This window comes from Lissotriton helveticus, chromosome 10 (assembly GCF_964261635.1).
Source record: "Lissotriton helveticus chromosome 10, aLisHel1.1, whole genome shotgun sequence".
Classification (NCBI taxonomy): Eukaryota; Metazoa; Chordata; class Amphibia; order Caudata; family Salamandridae; genus Lissotriton; species Lissotriton helveticus.
This window is the reverse complement of record NC_136071.1, coordinates 668952481-668974290: the sequence shown is the minus strand read 5'-3', so window position 1 is coordinate 668974290 and position 21810 is coordinate 668952481. Positions and strand designations below refer to the sequence as shown.

General features: G+C 43.7%; 1 protein-coding gene across 2 annotated transcripts in view; it reads right to left on the bottom strand.

Moving 5' to 3' along the window:
• Positions 1 to 15943, bottom strand: part of LOC144784447 (sodium channel protein type 5 subunit alpha-like) — a 1060325-nt gene extending 1044382 nt beyond the window's left edge. For both annotated transcript variants that reach the window (XM_078663204.1, XM_078663205.1), the window contains exon 1: positions 15333 to 15943. The gene's annotated coding sequence lies outside the window, so the exon portion shown is untranslated. The remainder of the gene's footprint in view (positions 1 to 15332) is intronic.
• Positions 15944 to 21810: the final 5867 nt, after the last annotated feature.

Sequence of the window (21810 nt, the reverse complement as noted above, 5' to 3'; positions counted from 1 at the left end):
TGCAACCACCATCACCACCTCATCCCACGCCTTGCTTCAATATCTACATCCTTCATATGCACAACCACCTCAATTCTAAACCTGGCTCCAACTGATGAAATTTTAAGTGGTGTGGTGTAAATATTCAGACCGATAACAACCAAGCAAGAAAGTGAAGCATTCTAACACAACTTCTCCCACTGAGGTTTAGGTCCAAATTGTCCAATTCATGAAAAGATTGTCAAGTTGCCCCCTTTACCTACAGCACAAACACCTACTTTATACACCACAGTCTACTCTACCCTACAGCAACTACATTCTACACCTTCCTCGCACCACCAAATAAAACATATAATGCCACATATACCATAAAACGCAATGATGGTGGCAACACCGCCTGCTTCATGATCTTCCAGATTCCAAAGTGGCCCACCATTAGGAAACCCTACACTCCACAGTATACTGCATCTAGGGCCTGATCAAGTACGACCAGATCATCCCCAGCCTGATTAAACAACACTTGCAGCCCCTGCCAGCTCACACTTAATTAAAATCCTGAAATATCTTCTGCAAAGTCATCACAACATAAACAACCACCTGTCAGGATGACAAACTCACCAAATTGGGTGGATCTCAGCACACCTGCAGCAAGGACATAATCAGACTGGAGATCAAGAGCAACAAAAAGAGCAACTAAGGTAGTAGGCGTTTTCCTTCTATGCTCCAAGAATCTGGAGTAATATTGCTGTATCCATCAGGCCTGCCTGACCCCTTCTCCAATTGAAAAAGAGCTGAAGACATAACTCTTTAAAGAACTCTGCATCATGGCAAAGTAACAGTCCACCCTCACTATCAAACCTGGCATCCTTTCCAATGGCTGATTGGTTGTATCATTTCCGTTGACCCAGCTGTCTCTTGGGTAGGTATGTGCTATACAATTACATATATAAATACTTACCCAGATGACGCACCTATATCTATACTATACACCACCAGATATAATCCGCTCCACCTACAACTTACCCATAACACCACCTATGCCCTACAATTTACACCAACACCTGCAATATGTACCATATACATAATACACCACTTTCATCAATGCTTGCATCCTACAGCACCCACACACTAAGTCTTTCTCCTTAAACACCTGCTTGCACACTACACTGACTAGGCACATACATCACATACATGCTACATTCTGCATAACATCTCCACGGCACTGTCTGTGCCATGCACTATATGTACCTGGCATCCAAAACCATATGTCACCAAATCCCTAACCATCCATTCCATGATAGATTATTTCTTCGCTTTTTAGACTTTTATTCGAAAATCAAAAGAGATAAATCAGATAGTGTGTTGTTGCTTTGTCGAACTCCAAATGGCTCTTGACTTTGTAGATAGAGCAAACCTCTGGAATAAATTGGTGCAATGGGGGATATCAAAGGATTTATTATAGCAAATTCAAGCCCTGCATACTGAAAATTGGGAACAAGAGGCATTACATCTAACATGGTGTCTCCAAAACAGATTAAGAATTCTTAAAGGCTTGCACTAAAGTAGTGTTCTTGCTCCCAAGTTCTTTGAGCTCTACTTAGCATATTTACAAACCGTTGAAGGGAATCACCTCTTCTTTACCCATAATGGGGGGGTTTACATATTCCATGTCTGTTATATGCAAATAATGTAGCTACTACATATCCCATGTCTGTTATATGCAAATCATGTAGTTACTACATATCCCAAGTCTGTTATATGCAAATAATGTAGTTACTTGATTATAATGATATTGAATTATAGAGAAATTTGGATGCACTTGTCAAAAGATTATTTTGAAGTTAATATTGATAAAAACAAAATACTACTTTTTGGAGAAAAAAAGTCTGATAATACATGGTTCTTAGAAAAAGGATTGATGAAGTAAAATCATATAAATATTTGGGATTACACATTACTAGGAATTTCAACTGTACAATTTTTTAAGCAATAAAGATTAGAGCCTCGTCGTCAGCTGGGACTTTAGTAAAATATAATAAAACACATGGAGGCTTTACCTTAGGCCCACTTATTTTTCCATTTTTCTATTTCAAAGTAAAATTCTTCCAATTGTCCTTTACTACTCATAGGTTAAACTCAAAGAATATGTAGTTAACATTAAGGAGTCACGTATTAAAACATATCCTGAATCTACCAAAAGGGTCTATGATATGAGCAATCAGAAACACATTTTGCAAGACTTTATGGGTCGGTTTGGGCACAATGTGAATGCTTCAGTAAATAAATAAACTATCAGTAGAATAAATCCTGATTTAAATATCAGCCTTATGTTGGAAGAAGGTACTAAGTGGTGAGAGGCAAAGGCGAAATCAGTCATTAACAAATGAAATAAATGTAAGCTTAAACATTTGATATGGGGTATTGCCCCAACATGTAAATCATTTCCACCGAAAATATTATTAGAGAAATCTGCAATTGCTGTGATTAAAATCAATCAAAGCATACGTGTTGGATAAAGCCACTCTCTCCCTTACTATAAGATCCCTTTACAAAGAAACACAGTTATCCTTGTACTTATGTGTTGTTTGATTCAAGGATACATTCAGAAATGTTAACATTTCGAGTAGGATATAATTCAATCTTTTCAATGCAGGATTTTTATTTTACATTACAATTAAGAGCTGGGAAATGTACCCTGTTACATATAGTAATGGAATACCCCTTATTTCAGACCCCAGGTAAAACGTTTTTCAAACCAATTGTTTTCAAATATATATACATAATAAGAGATTCTAAAATTCATTTGATAGTGCAGATACGTTTCTTAGAAGATGTAATTTGTCTTGCTTGAAATCTAGTAGCTCTTGAACAACTTTGTTTCACTATGTAATGAAATTGATGGTTATAATGTGATTTAGAAGCTTTGCTATGTTTTACGAGATACTTCTGGTTTAAGTAATCCATTTAATTAATAATAGTTTTTTAGTATATATGATTGCTATGGACTTGCACTAATGCTTAACACAACAATAAAACAAATAAAGTCACTCTGCCACCTAGATCCCATGCAACCTACACTCTACATCACCAAGACCGTACCGAAATTCATATACCATGTAGCCTATCTTCCCACATCCTATATTACCTGCCTATACTACCAACATAGACATTCCCTAGGACTCTAAGTCCCTCTATGCCACACCTTCCTAACTACCTACACCTCATACTACATGCACTTCGGATAAACACAAATACATTAACATGTACACCAAAACAAGAGGATATAACCTTACGGCTAGAGCGGTCGACCTCAAAGCTGGGGAACCAGGTTTGAGTATCGGCAACGACGCTCAACATCTTGTGATTCTGGGCAAATCACTTAATGAATGTGTCCTTGTGTAACAAAACTGGTGCTCATGTAAAGTGGTCTGATACCCGATATCTTTGGGTCTCGTTTGTGCTATATAAAACAGAAAATAAACATTTACCCATACCCCTATCTCTCCACACTACCACTTTTCTGTTTTCGTGTTACCTCTGCTTTTTCTTGATTTACAAAAAGCCTGAGTTTTGCAAATATTTATTGTTCCAGTGATGCTGTACATGTTCTAAGGTCTCCAACTGATCAGCACCATTCAAACCTTTATTTAATCATTTATTTTCTGAATCTCCACTAGTGCAAACTTAAATGCCTTGGATTTGTGCGACCAGGATGTGACAAAGGCAGCATCACATGCAAGATTGCCACCACCTCTGGGCCCAAGCTGAAGCATGGATCTGGGTTGAGCAGAACATTGAATGCATTTCATGAGCCCAGTGTTTCTTGAGAGAATATGTTTTAGAATAAAATGAATACTTAGAATTGTTTGCTGTTTTCCAATCCACATTTCTGTATCTTTGGCTTTCATGCATTGATTTCTAACAGTGTTAAGGAAAATGGTCTTCTGCTACATCCTCTGTCTCAAACACATCAACCAACCTCAATATTGTAAGTCTTTAGTAACAGTTATGGTTAGAGTCATGGTGTTGGTTTCAGTCCCTCTCAATTTCTTGGCCATTATTAGTGGCACACATTCTCCATCATAGTGAGAGGACATCATGAGATGACTTAGAGTATGCTAGGCGGGTACTCCATCACAAACGTGATCTATGAAAAGGAAGCATGCTATCACTTATACTGAAGTTAGTCGATGGCTGGAGTGTGCTCGCCCATTGCCTCAAGCTGTGTACTGCAGTGGCCAGAAGAAAAAATGTGACTGGCACTTGCCCCTATAAGTAAGTTTATTACTCATATCATTTGAGTAATGTCAAAAGGTATTGGGTAGAAAATATCCTTAATGTGAATCCATTTAGTATTGCATAATTACCCATTTTAACATTTCTGTAATGCTATCTATACTTCTATGTATTTTTTCCACTGCACAAGTTTCTATATATTCCTTAAGTTATGAACTTTAAGAATATTTAACTAATCACCTTAGAGGAGCAACGCACTGAGAAGCACTCCCAGCTTCCCAGAGCAATTTTTCCTGAATGCACTTGGTTAAAGTGGGAAGATGCCTGCATACTGATTGGTTCTGGTCAGTTACACACTAAGCTAAAACGGAATGTGACTTCTGTACATGTATTTCAGCTGCATCAACACTGTCCCATGTAGTGACTCATGTTTCCTTCCATTTTGCTACTCGTTAGCAGCACTTTGAAGCACTTCTAACTTTCAAGCAGCAGGTATCCCTGAACATTACTACATTAAAATGTATGTCACTGGGACTGGGAACCACTGCAGGAGGCATTACGGAAGTGTGAAAAAGACCTGGAGTAATTTCAGCTAAGCAAAGCATAACAATAACAGGCACTGGCAAAACCAATAGATTGGCATAAGCGTAAGGGGTGTGTGTGTGTATACATACATACATATATTTATATATATATATATATTTATATATAAACATACATACATACGTGTATATATAAATATATATTGTATATAGTTATATATATATCTTTTCAACGATAAAGTAATAACGCGCTCTCAGTATGCAGGAAAACAGAGATTGAATATCCAAACTGAGTATACTTAGTAGGTACATCGTTTTTGCTCTATTTGGCCACATAATGGTAATTCCACAACACATTCCTTCATAGTCTCTGTTAGATGCGTGAAATTACTGCCATTAATCCAATTTACACGATGTTTGTGTTTTACATATAATGTAATTTTAACGGCATGGAATCACCCCACACTGCGCGCTGACCTATAATATATAATTTTTTTGTCAACAGTATAAGAATACGCGGCAATAAAGTACACCTTCTTACATACTTTCTTGGATACCATAGTAGCTGCCATATGCTGCGGGGTGATGCTCCATGAGCACGAATGTATGCTAATTTATCCTGATTGAATGGCAGTAATTTCTCGCATCTAACAGAGACTATGAAGGAATATGTTGTGGAATTACCACTATGTGGCCAAATAGGGCAAAAACGATGGACCTACTAAGTATACTCAGTTGTAATATGGCCACCATACAAATGCATGAGAATATAATGCATATACTCTCACAAGTCCTCTTTCTATGCACATGTTTATTACATATGTATAGCACTGTTTCACTGAATCCATTGTGTGATCAAGAGACTTGTTCTCGAAACGCGTTACTTTGGATATTAAATCTCTGTTTTCCTGCATACTGAGTGTGGGTTATTACTTTATCGTGGACAAGAAATTATTGTCAGCTGGTGCTCCACCGAAGCCTACCGCGCCACCAGACTATGGGCGGATCTCCCAGGAGGAGCTGATCTGCATTTCTAAAGTTATATATATATCAACAAGAATTACGAATTACCTTGAAATTCATTTATTATGATGAGGGAGATCTAGAAACAGACGCGTTTTGACCACATGGTCTTGTGACTGCCTGAAAAAGCAAGCATTGGAAGAACACAGTAATGCATCCATGTTCCAGGAGAGGGACAAACAGCAGAAAAGGAAGGAAGCCCACACAGCTGTTGAATAAGAAGTAAGCACATGAGAGTGACAACGAAGACAACCAATACTAAGCAAAGGTGGGGCTATCAGCCCACTGTAGGGTAACAATAGCTCTCACAGGAGGCGCGACCTAACAAACTGTGTTTACACTATGATATGAACCTGTTACCTGCAAGCTGCTCATAGATTTCTGGAGCATATGTATTATTTTATTGATCTACATTATTGACATACAGTGAAGTTTACAATACTGCCTGCGAAGTGAGAACAGTGAAGTACATTTTCATAAACATGATGTACCTTTGCACAAAAGCGCTACAGGAAATAGGTTTGCTTGCAATCCCTCAAGTTTAATGGAAGAAAATTACATTTAAATAAACGTGAGGAGAGCAACTCTAAACGGGAAGTGTTCCCCCTTATCTAGTCCACTCCCAGGGCTTCGATGAAACACATAACCTATGTTATTTAAAGGCACTCTGTACCCCAGTGGTGTTTAAGCTCACTTATTATTGGAGTAGGGCAGCTTGCAGATAATTTGGAGGATTTCCTACAGTGGAAGCTCCTGAAAGACCCATAGCCTATCGTAGAATCGCTCATGTATTGGGTGCAGGACTAATCTTGTGAGAATTTCAGAGGACCTATTACCTCCAGGCCGGACCCATCTCAGACGTTCCGCCCCGCGCTTGCTGAGCGTGGCGGCCATATTGATTCTGGTGTTGAGGACTCGTCTCCCATTAGTTTGCATGAATGCATTCATGATGTGTTACTCTACTAATATGCACTTTATGTGGGTATTTCATGTCTTAATGAACAGCTAATGTATCTTCCCTAAAAAGAGATAATGAGTCCACTTCCTTCTCTAATTGCACATGCTTCCGACACAAACTGAGTACAGAAAAAGGCCATGATAAATCCAGAGTCCTTACATAGCATGACGCATAGTCTTTCTAGGGGATCAATAATTTTATTGACTGTATATACCACACGCTCCTAATGACTTGTCTCTTCACAATTGAAAAGTAGATGTTATTGTTACCTACCAAGATACTCACTTCATTAACGAGGGGAGTGCGGGAAACGCAAACATGATCAGCACACTATACACAAATCAGTTCAGTTCAACCCACTGAGATAGTTTGAGGATCACAAGTGCAGCATTTTGTCGCATTTTTCACCTCCTGAGTACCTTTGAAGTGTCTCTTTGATTTTTCAAAGATCAAAACCACTGTAAATCAAACAAAAATCATCCTAATTGAAAAAATATTTACTCTAAGGCAATGTTTCTCAAACTTGGGTGGAAAACAGTGTGGGACTCAGATGAAGGGAATAACAGACTCGTCTAGTGAGTTCTGCTCAATCTTTAACATGAAGAACATTGGGCCAGATGTACTAACCGATTTTGCAGTTGCAAACCCTGTGATTCGCAAAATACGAGCATTTCAGTCTGCAAAATAGATTTTCCAATATGAACGAATCCCCTGTAGGAGTCGATAAGCATTTACCAACTTCTAAATTGGGGTTGTGAGTGGACACCTATTTGCAGTTTGCACAGGGCATATTACAAGTGCCCTTCCAAACTGTGAACTGTTATCCTAGGTATCAATGGTCTACAACTGGAATTCCGGACGCAAACCATCGAAAAGTTACCAATCCCCAATTTGGGGTGGTTACTCATTAGCAAAAGGGAAGGGGTCCTTTTTGGATTTGTAACAAAAATGTGTAGGGGAGTAGGCAGTGGTGCAGGGGACCGGTGCCAACTCTCAGGTGAAATAAAAAAAAAAAAAGCCCCTTTTCTGCTAAGGAAAACAGTCTGCCTAAAAAAACATACTTATTAAAATCAAACCCGACAAGTTGGTCTGCTGACTCTTCTGAGCCACTTTCCCTGTGATAGTGACCAAACGGAATAAGTCGCAATTTGTGATTTACCTAATGAATATTAATTAGGTAGGTCGGATCGTGACTCAATCCTATGTGGAATGTTATGAAACAAACTATTAGTACATAAGTCAGCAAAATTCCACCCTGGTAAAGAAAAAAAACTGATCACAAACTGTGACCCGTTCATACCAACAGAATGATATCACATCTGAAACATTACCTTTTTGCTGTAATGTACAGATATCAGTGCTGATATCAAGAACGTTGTTTGCAACATATAGATATACAGAACCCCTCCTGGCTTAATGTGTGGATTTGATGTATTTCCACTTCTCGACACCAGTATTTTTTTCTCCTTTGACAATGCCATATATTACATGCTACATATTTTATATTACATATTACTCTACATATTCTACCCCTTTGCTCTAACTGCTATTTGGTTTTTTTTGTGAAGCGCTTTGTCACCCATTGGTTCTTGCTAGTGCTATTCAAAACTGCAACTAAACAATGTAATTATAAGACATGACCAACTAAGTGTGAAAAATGGAGGTAGGGCATAACATTGCCCAATTTGGGTAACAAATTGTTCACATTCATTTAAACAATTGAGGCCCACCAAAGCACCGATCTGACCTTCCTCGTCACCTGCTCCAAAGTTCCAATTCACTGTAAATTATTTGACGAAAAATCTGCTAAATGCAAATTCACTGTGGCAAATCCATCTAAAAAATTATTTAAAACATGATCATGGATTATTTTTTTTAAAATCTAAAATCAGTAAAGTGTACAACTCGAGCTTACAAGACCAACTGGATGGGAGGAGGAAAACCAGGTTGGGAATGTTGGCAGAGATCAGCACACTGAAGATTCATCACAGAGGCTGCATACTTAGAATGAGTGCACAGCCATTTGAAATACTACTAAAATGCATTTACAAAGTGACTGGAGTGTGTGGGACAGGCAAATAAAAGAAACATTGTAGTGTTAAAACCATGGTGTGAAAGTGTAGGGAATGAGCCCTCACCCAGTGAAGAGGGATACTTTAATTGGAAACCACAAGCTGAGAGACTTTTTAAATATTGCAAAAGAAGGCATTGTGCTGCATTGTTTAGAAACATGGATAAAACCGTACAATGAACTAAAAAAAGGTATATATTAAAAGTAATTTAAAAAATAATACACATGAATAAAAAGCATGTACCAAATTACCACAATCCCCTGCTTTCTTAACAAAATTGAAAGGCAGAGTTTAAAACTAGTGTAATGTGGAGTGAAGCAATTTAGTTCAGAATGACTAATACAAATATGACCTAGAATTATTAAGTGCACTTTTAGATTTTCAGATGTAATTGCATGCAAGGGTTTGTCCATAATGAAATGCTATTTAAATGTAATGTGTTCAATAAAATGACATTTAGGCCAAAGTGTAACTCTGCATCATAACTTTATGAATGAATAGTACATGGTGTCTCTGTTTGAGATTTGTATTGCTGATGTCTCTGAGGTGACCTGAGGCCTATCATAGTAATGAGTAAATAGAAATATTAGTAGCAGTAAAAATAAGAATAAGTATAAGAATTTGAATGAGGATAACCAAATGCGTAAATGTCAAGGTATCTTGGCGCTGAACAGCTGATGCGTATTGTTACCCAACTCGGTGCGCTCGCAATTACAATAATAATAAAACGTATAGTGGTTTAATAACAAATATTATCAGTCATTTTCAATCATAGCAATGTAAATTGCTTAGAAAATTGTTCCCAAACATATAGAATGATCCTAAAATAATTATTTATAAAACCCTTAAAGTCAGTCCTGCAGTTGCGTGGAGGTCTGACTAAGTTAGACGCAATAAAGGTGATTATATAGGAATTGAATAACCTTATGGTCTGATAGTTCAAGGGTCTTTACTCAACAATGATAATGATGCTGTTTAAAAAAATTATTATTCGAGATTCAAAATTGAGCTTGAGGACCTCCCAGTACCACACCACAGGAGGGGCAGAAATGTGTACAAGATCAGGGTTGGAGAAGGAGACAGAACACTGAAGGCACTTGAGATGTGGCCTAGTCTCAAGGATGCTGCTGTTGGAACAAAGAACCTCGAGTTTGACCACTGACTACTCAGTTTTATAACAAATTGTGTGATCCTGTGCAAATCACTTCATCTCCCCATTGAAATGATTGAAAAGGGGGTGCAGTATAGAATAATATTGAATGAAACAGTCTCTGTTGAGAAGTACAAGTATCGTCTATGAGACATGATAGATTAATAAACTGGGGGGAAAGCTTCTTGGCACATACACAGCATAAATGACCCCCCAGAAGGCATCTGGGACAGGCTATGAGAAGACCCTCGGATATCTGCGCCAAAGGGTGCTCGTCTTTGAGAACTGTTATCTGTGACTTTTGGGTACTCCCTTGGTAAATTTCTACAGCATAAACTTGAAATAACTTAATTTTGGTGCACCTTCTGCCAAATTCACTCTGTATGGCAGTGCTTAAAATATCAGCTGACACCACTACCCATCTAATGGACCATCACGGTTTTAACAACCAATAAAGGGTGAGTTGGCATTTAACCCTGTGACCTTCGGCCTGGACTATATGTCTAGGGCAGTTCTACTGCCCTTTTAGAGCAGCTACAGTGTACTTTGATGCACATATTCCATTATATGTCTATTATACGTACAAATAATCATCAGAATAGATGCCAAATAGTTTTAATAGTTACAACACACTGGGCAGATGTGCTGTTATTCTGATGCATTATAGATCTCCGGAGCGCCCTATACATACCCCCAGCGCAACTCCATAGCATAGCACATCATAAAATAACAAGATCTTACATTAAAACATAACATGGTCTCACACCCGCACTACAGCCTCGGCCCCTTCACGCAGGCCCCCTGCCAGGCTCGGCCTCCTCTGGGGACTGTCAGAGCCAGGCTCACACGCTACGTGATCAACGGCCAGCCCGGGCTCTAATTCTGCCATGATCTATTTAAGCCTGTATGGTCTGGGCTGATATCCAACGGGACTTGTTATTAATCCTTCCGCCTGGCCTTATCTCGCGCCACAAAGCCTCGCGGAGAAAGCAACCTGCAGGCGCGTGCGCCATTGTGGCGGACCATCGCTCTCCCTGGCTGTCTAAGGCCACAATGGAGTGAAATGAACAACTGCCAGGAGGTTGTATAATTTATAAAGCAGGACACACACCCATGGGCTCCGCTGTAGGTACCCCCCGCCCCCTCCCAGGAGGGCTGGTGTCTGTTCTTCATCAACTCTTCACCTCAAGACTGGTGCTTAAACAGGTGATATTATGGGGCACGGTTCACATCCCCGTCTTCGTTTTCCTCATGAGAGTGTGATCTTGGGCAAATCACTTCATGAATATCTTATCTTTTAAACTCGACAGGAGTCTGACTATATTCAGTTTTGACTGTTTAGTCAGACAGGGGACATGCACGAATGTATAGAATTGTATATTAAAGTAAGGTGGTTTTGAACTTCTACTGTTGTGAAATCTATGATGTGTTTTACGGCCGAAATGTGACCAATTAATCTATATTTTGACTGACAGAAGTCAAAAATATGTTTTACAGTAGTGACAAGCACTGGCTGTACTATTGAGCCTCAAAGCGCCAAGAGGGTAATGGATCACCACAGTCGTTAGAAGGTCGAGTGTATTCACTTTATAATAGTTTTCTGCTTAATACTTCACCCAACGCGCTCTGGGGCAGCCAGTGGGAAATACATTATACCAACTTATTTTTAATTTGTAGTATCATCCACAGGGAAATAAAAAAAAGTATTTTTACTAATCTGCTATCTCTGCGCTTCTTAACCTTTTGACTTGAGTGGACACCCACTGAATCGTTACTAGAATCCAGGGACCCCCACTGAGTCACTAGAACCGGGGAACCCCAGCCTAAGCAATATCTATAATTTGAACCTCAAAACAATGCAGAAAAATACAAAAACAAGATACACCAAACAAATGCTCAAACATTGAAATAGGTTGTTTAATTCGCAATTATAGAAAAAGTTTTCAAATGTTCAGTTTTGCTTCTTTATTCATCCATACTTTATCCAATTTAGTTTATTAATTGTAATATTATTTCATTTTTTAACAGTTGCACAACCTAGGCTTTGAGGACCCCAAGTGTCCCAGGACCAGAGATTAAGAACCACTTAACTAGCTTTTAACAATAACCTTGAGTTCTGAAGTAGCATACTACTCTCACCAAAGCACCAAAGGGGTAATAAGCGCTAGATAAATGCAATTTACAATCACAAAAGAAAACGGTTATACGTTTGCTAGGAAGAAAATTGCTAGGTGCAAAGCTGGCCACACATACAAGAAAACACGAATATTGCGATGTTACCGGATGTGTTAGGAATATTAGCAAGCCTGTGAGCTCAGCGCAGCTTATGCTAAAAATCGGATAGAACGTGCACTTTGGCAATGAACCAACAGGTGAAGACAACGTAAGAAATATTAGGGCATATTTTCAAGAATGGCTTTAAAATTATCGCCGCTTTAGCGGCAGGAAAAGCGGCGATAATGGGCTTGATAGTATGCCCTTGTGAATCCCCATAGAAGCCCAGGTTAACACCTGAGCCTGGGCTTCTATTGGAGTTCACAAGGGCATATTATCAAGCCCTTTATCGCCGCTTTAGCGGCAGTTTCCTGCCGCTAAAGCGGCGATAATTTTAACGCCATTCTTGATAGTATGTCCCATTGTTTTTGAACGTATGTTCATGAAAGACTGGGAAGTTAATGCGTACGATCTGAATGGACAATCTACCTGTGGCCCCTAAAAATAAATCAATTTTTTGTAAGTATTCATCTTCTTTATGATCGTAACCAAAAAAGAGTCCTTAGCTTCAGGGCGCTTGTGAATTGTTTTTTTTTTGTGTGGTTCCTGGTTGAGTGAGGGCGAGCTCTGGCTTCGAGCGAGCGGCGCACTTGTAGCGCCCCGGGTCTGATAATGATCGGATGTTGACAGCTGGGCACATTAACCTCCCTCAGATAAAGGCCGCGCTGAGCTCGGAGCAGGCGCCGTGATTTACCGCTGAGAGCAGCGCGTGTTTACAGCTCCCCTGAGCGAGCAGGGCGGGTCGGGGCACAGGTACCTGAGGAGAAGCCGAGAGGCAGGGCAGAGGCGGAGGAGCGCAGCCGGGAGCCCGGGAACTCAGTCTGCGCTAAGGAAGCAGGGACCCGGACGCGAACTGACTGCCCTGCTTCTACCTCGAGGCACCCCGCTCCCTGCCTCATAGGGAACCCCACCCTGCTCCTGTCCCCGGCCCTCCATTCTCGGGGACTTCCGAACAGTCACCGCCCTCTACCCCTGCCCTGACTCCCCCCCTTCTGTGCTGACACCCAGCACAAACCCACTCTTTTACCACAGGCTGTCACTCTGACCCCGCCCCATGAATCCCACCGTGACCACGCCCCTTCGTCCTCAATGACCCCCTCCCTGGCCCTACCTGGTCTTACTATCTGGCTAAGAATTAACTCTCAGGTGCCCCAGCCCCCTGGATACTATCATGAGATCACACTGTCTGATAATATGCGCCCCAACACGTGTGTGGATGCCACCTAAAGGCACTGCTTCTAGCTCTGGGGACCCTCCGCCCCTTCCAACCCTGTAGAGCTCACCCAGCCCCCCTCCCACGCCCCCCCTCCACCCCCACACACACATCTACCTGTATCAATAATACCCTGTTAACAATCCTTGTATTTCTACGGATCTCTGACCTCTGTCAAACTCTACGAAACATGCCCCCTTAACACAACCAGTAACACCACAACTTGCCTCACCTCCCCCGCGTGCCTAAATGTATGACCCCCCCCAAACCACTCTCCCAGCATGAGTCATGCTTCCTACCATCTCCTCGCTCCCAGAATCCCACCTGACCCCCAACCTCATCTGAGCCTCACCTTCACCCTCTGTCTACCCCCCCCCCCCCCGTCCCCCAGCCTCCCCAACTCTGGGAAGTGTCAAACTCCCCCCCCCCCCAACTCTATGAACCTCACCCCTCATTTCACCCCTCGCTTGTCCCTGACTACAGGAGACAGAGTTTGAGTGCCTCTGAATCCAGGCAGCCCGGCCCTTCACCTTTAACCCCGTGAACCCCTTCTTGTTCCCTAACTAGGAATCCAGAGGCGTTTTAAGGCATGAACAAAGTGGGCCATTGCCCAGGGCCACCTGTGAAAGTGATTTGTCACTATATCACCTGTATTTATTTTACTTTCTTCCTCTCTGTCTGCTGCCTCATACTGTCTCTGTCTACCCAATGTCGCCTTAAGGAGTTTGGGGTCCGGAAAAGTCTTAATTTGGCAGTTTTTGTGGGACCCCTGCTTCTAATAATTTAATGAATAACGTAGTATTGTTTGGTATTGTGCACACTTGAATTAATACAAAATATATAATAAAATACGAAGTTCTTATGAGCAGGGTCCATAAAAAGATGTACCTCCAAGGTCCCAGAAATCGAATTACATGACTCTGCGCGAGATCCAGCCTCATTCGGTCTTTAACGCTGTGACTCTCCCCTGGAACCCCTCCCCAACCCCATGAACCCCACCCTAACTCCTGAACCAACTCACTGGTGACTACTCTTCTCACTCCAGGTACCCCGCCATTTCACCCTTAGACCTATGACCCCCCCCCCTCCCCAGCCCTCTGTCTAATGTAATGATTTCCAATTTGACCCCTCCTGGAGGTCTTTGACGCCTAACCATGTCCTCATCTTCAAACACTACAAATGCCACAGAGTCCCCTAAACGGTTCCTGGTAATCTGCCCTCAAACTCCACGCCATCCTTCAGTTCACCCTCCAAGGTCGTAAATCTCACTCTGGTGCCCCCTGTCTAGCTACCCGCCCCACCCTCCCACCCACGCCCGCACGACTTCCACTATCTACCTCAAGTCGGCCGTACCACTACTTCGCCCGTTCGCCTACAAACAAACTCTCCTCTAAGCTCTAACTCTATCAGTAATGGCTTCGCTCAGCGCCTACGCGGAGGGGCAAGTCCGCTACATGCTTAGAACCCCCCACCCCTCGACCCTCAAGCGCCTCTATAAAGCCACCCTGTCCCGAAGAAAAACACCGAACGGGGCAGCCAATTGCTCGCCCACCCAGAAGTGCTTCTGTCCCCCCCCCTCGGAGGTACGAGGCGCTACATACATTCGACTAGGATACAACTCTCCTCTCTAACTCCAGGAAACCCGCCCATGCTGGGGAGCTCAGTGAATAAACCCCACGGGCAACCTGCGCTCACTTTATGAACCCCCTGTTCTACCCAGCAGCACTCCCCCACCCTCAGTTTCACCCCCGCGGAGCCCTCTGTGAGGCGAGCCACTCCCTGCCAAGGGCGCCCCGCAGAGCGCGCGGAAGTGGTCCAGCCGAGGAGGGGGGGACCCATCATGCAGGCAGCACATGCAGGGGGCGAGGCATGCCGAGGGTCTGACCTGGGCCGGAGCCGGCTTCCTAGCAGCTGGTCCCCAGACATCCTTCTCATTTTGGGAGCATGGCCACGGTCCGGGCGAGGGGGTGCTCACGAGAGAGCCCAGAGCCAGCGGGAGGGCGGCAGAATTCCCAGAGAAGCAACAGGTGGCACACACCTCTCCCGCTCAGGTGTGCCCGGGTGCCAGGGGGGCTAATACTGTGCGCCTGGCGCAGGTCAGTCCTCAACACGGGAGCACTCCTCTCCCCGTTGGCGCGGACGCGCTGGCACGTGCAGCCTCTGTGGAGAGTTATCCCGAGAAAAAAGCAACTTCCCCGTCAGTGCAGCATCCTCCCTCCTCGTGGGCGGGGTCACCTGGGCAGCAGGGGTCCGGGATACCCCTCCTCGCGCCTCGACCAGCTGTAACGAGGAGGCATCCCAGGGTAAGAAAGTCCCTCAGAAGCTCTCGCCTGTGCAGGACGGTGGCGCAACTCCCTGGTTCCAAACTTTGCGCCGTGGGTTGTCGTGCAGGGTGGCGGGTGTGGAATGGCTGGGGCGTTCTCCCTGCACTCTGCTCCACTTCAGGAGGGCAGCCAGGTGTCAGGTCTGTCTCCAGCGCTCTGACTTCGCCCTGACATCCACTGTGCACAGGGCATGTAAGCTGGAAATTTCTGTTTGCAGCCACTCCCTGGCTCCCAGCGCCTCCTTCCACAAGGGGCATGCTTTTCAAAACCCTGGAGCCATGGGGCCCCCTAGCGGCCAAGCGCCAAACTCTGACATCCGTCATGTCGCATGTAAGACGGATAGGCACTTCTTTCTCAAAGCTTGGAAGGCAACCTTAGTGACGTGTTTGTCGAATAATGTGTATGCATTTTCCTTTTCCCAAAATTGGTCGATGGTGCTGAATAAGCTACTTGTGGTGAAACAGTAGTTGCCCCGCTTCTTATAATTAGTTATTCTGATTAAATATTAGTACTAGACATTATTTTAATCAGTGTGATGCCAACCCGGATCCTGCCTGCCATGGTCGTGTGGTGATGCCACACAAGAAACCTAATAAATATATAGACCAGTGATAATAATGGCAGCCATAATGATATTAATATTAACCACTATCATCACACCTGTGGTGGGTAGATGGCACAACAGCAGCAGGGCAGGCTCTGCTGCCACAGACAGCCCCCTCCCCCCACCAACAGCCCTCCAGCCACCCTCGATAGTCTTTCCATATGTTCCACAGCAGGCAGACAAATGCTTCCACTCTGGGGTGGCTGTGAAGGAGCAACAGGGCACCCGTCACACCACTTAACTCAGCTGGCAAACCAGTGGGGTGTGCCAGGGAACACTCACCCTCCCTGGCCATCTGCACAGCTGTTTCCTCGCCGTCCTAGAACCCCCACCCCCTCCTCCCACACACACATACATACACACCACCACAAACAGTTAAACTCAACTGAAAAAAACACTGCAAGACTGGGGTCAGAGCTATATTCTACCTGCACACTATTCCACTATATCTAGTCTATTGTCAAATGATCAGAACCCTGTGCGTATTGGTTGAGGGAGTGACCCGTAAACGCCCTCTAAATAGTGATGTAAAACATCACATACAATGAGAAAAACACAGTAACCCGCACAAGGGAAATTATACACAAGTTATATTTTTTGCCAAATAATGCAACAGTATTTTTCAGACATATATCATCAACACTTTCTAACAAATTGTGAACGCACGCTTTGTGTTGAGAAGTTAAACACGTCCTGTCATTGCAGTGTTAATACACGAATTTTGTAGCGCCATGACTTACACGTTTCTTGTCTCGGAGCTAAATTTGACCGGAAAAAGTTTAGTTTAATAATCCTAGTTTTCTCTTTTACGACCAAACCGTGACCCTGGAGAGATCAATTGTAAAACCGTCTGTCCAAGCTCCCTACATCGCAAAATAAGAAGTGATACAAAATGAGCAAAATACCCATTTTTAGATGACAATACCGGGATATATGCCGGAATGATGACACACAGAAACACACTCGCGCGCGCACTTATTCTGTCTTAACTGCAGAACAAGAAGTAATTATTGTCACCTGGTTGATTTGTCTAATGTATATATTACGTGGATCTGTTTTAAGCCTCCAAGTCACTTGTTCGAATCCGGACGAGGCTGACTCAGCCTTTCATTCTTCTAACTACGATACATTTCGTAGCAGTAGCACACGTTCTTTGCCCTGAAAGAATAAAGTGTTATGTCAAAAGCAAGTTATCCAACACCTCCCCTCTCAGACCGCCCGCACCCCCCCACCTCCTTTCTCTCCAAAGCAGAGTGCCCTTGACTGACGTTCAAACGTAAACTATTGTATCAATCGGACGAGAACAAAACACAAAATTAACGTTTCAGATTACAAATGCGCTCAGGGCCTGTTTTTTTTCTCTCAAAATCTGCTCTGAATATTCAGGACCTTGGACAGAGCAGAACTCGGTCGCGAAAACCTTTACATACCAGGAAGAGGTGACACGCCACGTCCTCAACCGTCTATTTTTAGGACCCGCGCATTGCTGGCAGCCTGCACGAGACGGGCTCCCTAGGAGGTATTTTATTTATTCGGATTTGCACCGCCCCTGTGGTGGGCTTAATCCCGGCCAACAGGGTGTCGATTAGTCACAGTGTTGGTGTATGCTGGAATCGCTCACAATTCGGTCAGAGGCCAGCGGTCTTTTTCCAGACTTTTTTTTTTTTTTAACTCTTGACTTGTTATAATAAGCAGTTGCAAGTTTCATTGGGTACTTTTATGTATGTCGGTCTGATCTACTGTTAATAATAATAATAATAAGACTGATGAAAATGTTAACAAGACTAATAATAATAAATGTACTGCAGTGTGTAGGTCGAATTGGCATCGTTTAAAAAAAAAATATATGTATATGTATATATATATATATATATATATATATATATATATATATATATATATATATATATATATATATATATATATATATATATATATATATATATATATATATATATATACGTGCGCTTCTGAAAATGGCTTTCGTGGCCTGGGTGAGTGTAAAGAAAAGAATGGCTGCCCGTGCGGTGCCACAGTCCCCTTCCTCTTGGGGCCATGTAACAAGGGCGTCTGCTGATGATCAATGACGTAGTTAGTTCCCGTGGGCCATAATGGAAGCAAGGGTAATGGGGCCCCATTACTAAGTTTAGTAGTAAAAACAGTTCTAACTGGGGTGCAGTAGTCTCTTCATACTCCTCGGCGCCTGTGCCGCTGCACTACTTACAACCACGCCCCTCCCGGTGACGTTCAATCTCATTTAAGGATGAATAGAATGCAGAGGCCTTTCTTTTCCACATCAGCCAGGCACGTGAGGGGTTTGGTATCTGGTGTGGGAAGTTTCAAATGTACAGTTAGTTATGAACACTCGACATGTTAAAAGTGTGTTTGCACAGCCTGCAGCCAGTACACTCATATTCAGAACAAGAACGGACATTTTCCCTTCTACCAAGGTTACCCCTCTCTCTACCCCTGTGCTTCCTACCACTCTTCCTTTCTTATTTAGCTCTCTCCATTTCCTCTTCTCGATATATCTATTTCTCCATTTTATATAGTCTGTCCCACACTCTTTTATGCACCCTGTCTCATTTCGCTGCCCCTGTATTAACTCTCATTAGCTTTTCTCTTTTTCTTTAGCTCTCTATAACCACCCGTTGCTCCTCTTTTCACACTATCTGCATGTCTCTCGCTTTCTTTTCTCCTCTCTCCGTTTCTCTCTCGTGCATGATCTCCTCTTCATATATTTCTATCCACACGTACTCTATTCCTTCCCGCACAATTAAACCGCCCTAATCGAGCCGTCCAGTGTCTCGCTCTCTCCCCAACCCCCCTCTCTCCATATAGGTCAGTCCTCTCCAGTTTTCTCCCTCCCCTCTGCCACTCAATAACTGTCGATCGATCGCACTCTCGCCATCTTTCTCTCGATAGGTCACCGTGTTGCTACTTTCAGTGAGGTCACGCAAACATTTGAAGTGAAGCTCGCTATTGCGCAGTTTGGCAAAGTGATGAGAACATTTCGCTCAACAGATCTAGGAATGCCTTGGCCAGGCGGGACGCTCCGGGGAAGGAAGGGAGGGGGGGGGGGGGGTGAGGTCGGTGACTTTCAAACTCGATAGAAGGCTACCTTATGCCCCTGAACACTGTCTCTCTCCGCTTCCTGGTCACGGTTCTTAATTGCACCTCCACCCCCCCCCCCACCGTTTCTGTTCGGGACTTCTTTCTCCCATAGTCAGACGGTTGCATTCACCAGCCTACAATGCTACCACTTGGTTTTCTCTACTATTTTGTTACGTTACTCAGTGTCATGGCCGGTGTGTCATAGGCCCTAGCAGCACAAGGAAGGAAATTGGCCCTTGTTTGAACTATGAAATTAAGCAATAATCTGGGCTCAGTGGGCCTCTCTAGTCTCCGGACCCGGTGCCATTGCACCTGCTGCACCAATGGAAGCTACGCCCCTCGCCTAACTACAAGATGTTCCATCTAATGGCACATGCGTGTTTTTTTCTGCTTTCTGTGAGTCTGTGCCGGTCCGGAGCCGACATTGTATACCGGAGGCAGCCAGGACTCCATTTCCTGGCCGACCCGGTAATTGCATCTCTGGAAAACATAACCCTGTTGCCCTCTGTGGCAGACAGAAGCAAGCAAAGAGCGCGCCGGCGCCCCCTGGCTGTGCCTGCGTGCGTCTCCCTTCCACAAACGATTAGAGCAGGGACAAGTAGCATGGACCCACAGCTGGCCTTTGCTAAGATAGCGCCCTAGGTGTGGGAGGAGATACTTTTGTCACCCTTGCTGATGGTAGTGAATTGAATGAGGCAGCAGGGGGTCCCTTTCGTGTTCACTGGTCAGTACCTGGATGAGCAGGGACTGGCCCCTGAACACAGACGTCCCCGGACCTCCCCAGCTCACCTAAATCACTGACCGCAGATGATGGAAATGTTGATGTGTGTCAGCAGGAGTCAGAGGGTGAAGAGAGGGCTGTTGGAAACATCAGCTGCTTGTGATAATGAAGGATTAAAACCACTTTAAACTGGCAAATCAGACAGAAAGGAACAGGCAGGGATTAGGACAGGGCTGGGCAGGATGAGAAGGGCACCACTTTAATACAGACACATCCATTCGCCCTGGAGAAAATTGGTGCCCGGGCCCAGCTCGCCCATGCCAAAGGCCGGCCCTGCCTGGACCTTCTCTGCACACAGCAGATGCTGCTGATGTGAGCTAGGCTTCCAGCATGTCTCTCCCCCTTGCTTCATGTGTTTTCAGCCCTTCAGATTCCTCGCTTCTCCACAGCCCTTTCCCCCTCTGTAGCTTGTTAGAGTGGTGAAGATGTAGGACCAGGTTTGTCAACACTTCGGGTGGTGCAAACTGTTGATAAAGCATTTACTTTCCAGCACAAAAGTATCCCTAAAGGTAATGCACTTAGTGCTACTGTCCATTACATTGCATCGATGCAGCGTCCCATGGGTGATACGTTGGCATTCATATGCTACCACCCATGGTTTTTAATGCAAAGCACTAGCTACCAGGCGCGGCTCACGGAGGAGCGTCACCCCACTTCTTTTAGTAGTGCACTTCAAAGTAAAGGAAACAGACAATTAAAATAACTTTGAGTTATTATCATTTTATGTTTCCTGCTGCTGTGTTGGCGGGTGGGGCTGCTCTGGGCTCGGAGCAGGGCAGGGGAGGAGTGGTTTGCCAAATCCTAAGTGCGCCTTGAGTGTCAGCCCTCTCGGGCCACCCAAACCAGTCATGCGCACTTTCCCCCTTCTCCATGCAGGCTGCATGGAGAACAAGCCCAGGCCCTCTTTCCTTGGTTGAGCGTCGAACCAGGATGCTCAAAACCAATCACAACACTGCATTGCAGCATTTTGATTGTGAGGTTCCGTGGTTTTCGGGACCAGACTCCATTTTGTTTGCGTTGTTCGTAACGCCATTTTGTGTTGCCCACACGTAGGCCTTGGAGGTAAACGAACGAACAAAGTTGCATGGGCTTCGTTGTTCATGTACGCATTAACTAGGCCTTTCCGACTTGCGAGTGAACTGCAAGATGCTGACCCCGTCACCCGAAACTGACCCTTTCACAAAGCCAATTTCTCTAGCTGATCGTTGTCTGAAATTGGCAATCAATGTTCAGGATATCGTTAATTTTTAGTTCCTTGCACATATCTTATCCTATTCAGCATCTGAATTGTTTCTTTCCTTACGACTTTTCATTACATGGGTAGTGCTTTCAATTATGGGTTTGTCCGGCTTGTGGTAATCGAATTTGGGACAGTCCTAATAATTAACTTGTGGGTTGGTACGATGTAAAGTGAGCTTTTTGGAATGTGTGGGAAAATGTATTTCATTCGTCAGAATTTGTCGCAGTGGGTGTGCATTCGTAATGAAGCAGAAAATGGATAAAAAGTGATGTCTTGCTCTATGAAAGTTGAGCAGTCTCC